Below are 5,000 nucleotides of genomic sequence, written 5' to 3' on the forward strand. Positions count from 1 at the left end.
GGGCAGAGGAGGAAGAGGAGGACCTGAACGAATAAGAAAATAAAAGAAAGAGGAGTAGGAAGAAGAGGAAAAGGAGAAGGAATAGAGCGAATAAGAAACTTAAGAAGAGGACGACTAGGAGGAGGAATAACGAATAAGAATAATATAAAGGAAGCAGATGAATAAAGTCATAGAAGAATAAGAACAAGTAGGAACAAGAGGGGAAGAGAAGAAGGATAAGAAGAAGGAGGAGGAGGAGGAGGTGAAGGAGGAGGAGGAGGAGGAGGAGGAGGAGGAGGAGGAGGAGGAGGAGGAGGAGTGCGAGGGCGGCCCAGTCTGGCACCCAGAGAAAGGCTGGACAAACACGAAGAGCAAACACTCCCTTTGTGAACATGAGCGGTTGTTTGCTCCCTCGCTAAGCCACGCTCCTCCTCCTCCTCCTCCTCCTCCTCCTCCTCCTCCTCCTCCTCTTCGTTCTTCTTTCTCAGAGATTTTTATCCTCACTCTATCATCTTTTTTCTATTTTTCTCGGTATTTTTTCTTTTTTTTTTTTCTTCTCCTATTTATTTGGTTCCCACTTCTGTTTTTTTCAACGTTTTTTTTTTTACGTTTTCTATTCTTTATTCATTTTTTTTTTCATGCGTCTATTATTGAGTGTTTGCTTATTTATTTATCTACTTTTTTTTTTTTACTTCACTGGTAACTTTAAGAAATTTCTGGGAGAGGAAAGGAACTATCATGCATATATATATGAGTGTGTGTGTGTGTGTGTGTGTGTGTGTGTGTGTGTGTGTGTGTGTGTGTGTGTGTGTGTGTGTGTGTGTGTGTGTGTGTTCTTCCTGTCATAATTTTCGGCACATTTTTCCTCCTCCTCCTCCTCGTCCTCCTCCTCCTCGAAACAGTAAAGACGGCAAATAAATTAGTAGAGTTCATTGGAAGAACCTTCGAATTTAAATCAGAAAAGGTTATACTTGCCTTATATAACTCATTGGTGCGCCCCTCATCTAGAATACTGTGTACAATTCTGGCCACCATATTACAAAAGATATAGCGTAGAGTTATTAAGATAATTCCAAGATTGCGTAATAAGCCATATGAGGAACGACTTGAAGAACTAAACCTATTTAATTTAACAAAGCGCAGGATAAGAGGACACCTAATTGAAGTGATCATCATTTTTTAAAGGATATAGTAACCTTGATGCAAATAGATATTTTACCATTGATCATTCTAACCGAACAAGAAATAATGGATTCAAGATTATACCCAATCGTTTTAAATCCTTCGAGGCCAAACATTTTTTCTTTAATCGCACAGTATATATATGGAATAAAACTTCCTGCAGAAATCGTAAACAGCAATTCTATTGAATCTTTCAAAAATAAAATAGACAAATATTTAAAAGCTAATCCCCAACAAGTTCTCTTCTTGTTCGAATAATTACTAAATTCATTAATAAACTCTTATTTTACAGACACCAATTTTATTATAAATTGTTTTCATTTTCAGATAGGCTTATAGAGTTCACCGTAGGATGAATAGTAGAACTTCCTTTCATTCTTTCCTATGAAAGCTCCATGTCAGTTTTTCCATGCTGCATGGTAATTTTCCCAACTATTTCCATGCCAGCGCAAGCTGGGGGGAGTGTTGGGTGGATAGGAGTCTTCTGCTGTGCTGTCTTGTATCTCTTCCCTGTAGCTAGTTAGAAGTAGTTACGAAACAGCATTGCAAGGACCAAAAGCTCTGTTGCTGTTTGGCTTTCCTTTGTATTCCTTTGTATTCCTCCTCCTCCTCCTTCTCCTCTTCCCCCTCCTCCTCAGGTACTCGTACAGACAGGTAATTGTCGCATCCCAGTCAGTCCTCACAGTGTACAAGATCACACGCTTGATTGCATGCACTGAGAGAGAGAGAGAGAGAGAGAGAGAGAGAGAGAGAGAGAGAGAGAGAGAGAGAGAGAGAGAGAGAGAGAGAGAGAGAGAGCGCCCTAAACGTCCGCCAATCACCGGATATCCTTAATTCCCTATGCATGGCCTTGCGACAGACAGGCGTTAGTTATTTAAGTCACATTGCTTGCAGGAAACAGTCATGTGCCGCAACTCATAAATCGTCTGGACGTTATTGTTGGGATACGCGGTGGTGGTGGTGGTGGTGGTGGAACTAAATAAGAACTGCAGTAGTAGTGATTGTTACTGGTGTTTGGTAGTGGTGGTGGTGGTGGTGGTATTAGTACTTGTTGTTGTTGTAGTTACCTATAGTAGTAGTAGTAGTAGTAGTAGTAGTTGCAGAAGTAGTAGTAGTAGTTATAGTAGTAGTAGTAGTCGTCGTCGTCGTAGTAGTAGTAGTAGTAGTAGTAGTAGTAGTAGTAGTAGTAGAAGTAGTAGCAGTAGTAGTAGTAGTAGTAGTAGTAGTAGTAGTAGTAGTAGTAGTAGTAGTAATAACTATAAAAAATAATAATAATAATAATGAGAGAGAGAGAGAGTAAACCAAAGACAGATAAATAAGATAAAAAAAAAAAAAAGAATATGTAAGGGAATATAATGGAAATTTAGAATAATATATAGGAAAAACGTTCCAAGCCCAAGGAGAAAGAAAAGTAGAAATTCGCTGCATGGAGACAATATAGTGAATAAAAAGACCTTGAAGAATACCACAAAACAAAAGAAGATTAGATAAAGGACTGAATGAATGAATGAATAAATGAAAGTGTAAGAATAAGAGGTGACAAGAGATACGAATCGGAAGAAAAATAATAGAAGGGAAGTAAATGAACGTCAGAGAGAGAGAGAGAGAGAGAGAGAGAGAGAGAGAGAGAGAGAGAGAGAAAATATCTATACCTCATATCCTCCCAGTCTTGTACTAAAGGTAGAGTACCAGGTATGAACAAAAAGGAGGTATACAAATTAGCACAGTTGAGATATAATTGCAGGTGGATGGAAATTACCTGCACTTCTAATGACGGTACGAAACTGTTACCTTTTATATGCATTAATCCTCCCTTCCATTACCTCCACATTTTGTCTTACTCCTCCTCCTCCTCCTCCTCCTCCTCCTATTTGTTAATTTTTCCTTTTAATTTCGCCATTTCATTGACTTGCTCCTTCTCTTCCTTCTCTCTTCTCCTCTTTCTTTTCTTTTTCTCTTTTTCCACATCTGTTCTTCTCCTTTTCTTTCTGTTTTTTCTTTCCCTTTTCCACCTTTTTCCTCCTCCTCCTCCTCCTCCTCCTCCTCCTCCTCCTCCTCCTCCTCCTCCTCCTCCTCCTCCTCCTCCTCCTCCTCCTCCTCCTCCTATTCCTTCATTGTCATTCTTTCATTTTCCTTCTCCTTCTTTTCTTTCTCCTCTTCTTCCTCCTTCCCTTCTGCATCTCTTACTCCTCCTCTTCTCTCTCATCCTTATCCTCTCATTTTTTCCTTCCTCTTTTTTTTTTTTCCATCTACTCTTTCCCTCTTTCAGAAAAGTATATTTACATTTTCTTACGAGGTTATTGAGGTCTCTCTCTCTCTCTCTCTCTCTCTCTCTCTCTCTCTCTCTCTCTCTCTCTCTCTCTCTCTCTCTCTCTCTCTCTCTCTCTCTCTCTCTCTCTCTCTCTCTCTCTCTCTCTCTCTCTCTCTCTCCCCCCAGACACATACACAGTTTCCTCTTTCAACACCACCAGCTTCCTCTCTCCTCCTCCTCCTCCTCCTCCTCCTCCTCCTCCTCCTCCTCCTCCTCCTCCTCCTCCTCCTCCTCCTCCTCCTCTTCACGGCCGTTGCATATTATAATTTTCATCATTGTTGCAACACGGCCACACCATTACTCCCTCATGCACGAGAAGAAGGAGGAGCGAGAGTAGTAGCAGGAGGAGGAGCAAGAGCAGGAGGAGGAGGAGGAAGAGGAGGAGGAAGAGGAGGAAAGAAGAGAACAAGGAAGGGGAGGAGGACTAGGGTGAGGTGAGGGAGCTACAAAAGAAGTCTGAGGGGAGCAGGGAAGAGGGAGAGAGAGAAAGAGAGGAGAGGAGGAAGAGGAGGAGGAGGAGGAAAAGGGGGGACAGCAGGAGGGAAAGGAATTTAAGTTGTGAAGGTGAAAAAGAGAAGGGCTGTTAGAGAGAGAGAGAGAGAGAGAGAGAGAGAGAGAGAGAGAGAGAGAGAGAGAGAGAGACAGAGAGAGAGAGAGAGAGAGAGAGAGAGGATAAGGAAGGACAGAGACTCGTGCAAACAAAAGTGGCGGGAGAAGAAAAAAAAAGAGAAAAAAAAAGAAAAGGACAAAAAAATAAAGGAAAGATTTGATGAGAATTTAAATGCATGCCCCCCCCTTCCACTCCACACACACACACACACACACACACACACACACACACACACACACACACACACACACACACACACACACACACACACACACACACACACACACGTTATGCCACTTAGAGCAAAAGCTGCTGTCTTCTGAATTCTGCTTTTACAAATATGGATGTGGCAGGGCTCTCTCTCTCTCTCTCTCTCTCTCTCTCTCTCTCTCTCTCTCTCTCTCTCTCTCTCTCTCTCTCTCTCTCTCTCTCTCTCTCTCTCTCTCTCTCTCTCTCTCTCTGTCAGTAACAATATTTTTTCTCGTATACAATCTTTCCCGTAATTTTGATCATTCTAAAAAAAAGGGAGAGCGAACAAAGAAAAAGAAAGCGAGAAAGAGACAAAAATAAAGGGCTTTCGTAGAGAGAGAGAGAGAGAGAGAGAGAGAGAGAGAGAGAGAGAGAGAGAGAGTATTTGGTTTCATTGGAAGATTGAGAAACAAAGTAACTGACACAGTGGTGAAATATGATTAAGGAAAAAGGAAGCTGTATGAGAGGAGATGACGTATGGAGGAGAAGGAGGAGGAGGAGGAGGAAGAAGAAGAGGAAGGAAGTAATAGAGAAGATGACCTAGGAAAATTTAAATAGTACGTTCCCGTTTTGCTCTCTTTCTCTCTCTCTCTCTCTCTCTCTCTCTCTCTCTCTCTCTCTCTCTCTCTCTCTCTCTCTCTCTCTCTCTCTCTCTCTCTCTCTCGGGTA

This window comes from Scylla paramamosain, chromosome 2 (assembly GCF_035594125.1).
Source record: "Scylla paramamosain isolate STU-SP2022 chromosome 2, ASM3559412v1, whole genome shotgun sequence".
NCBI classification, from domain to species: domain Eukaryota; kingdom Metazoa; phylum Arthropoda; class Malacostraca; order Decapoda; family Portunidae; genus Scylla; species Scylla paramamosain.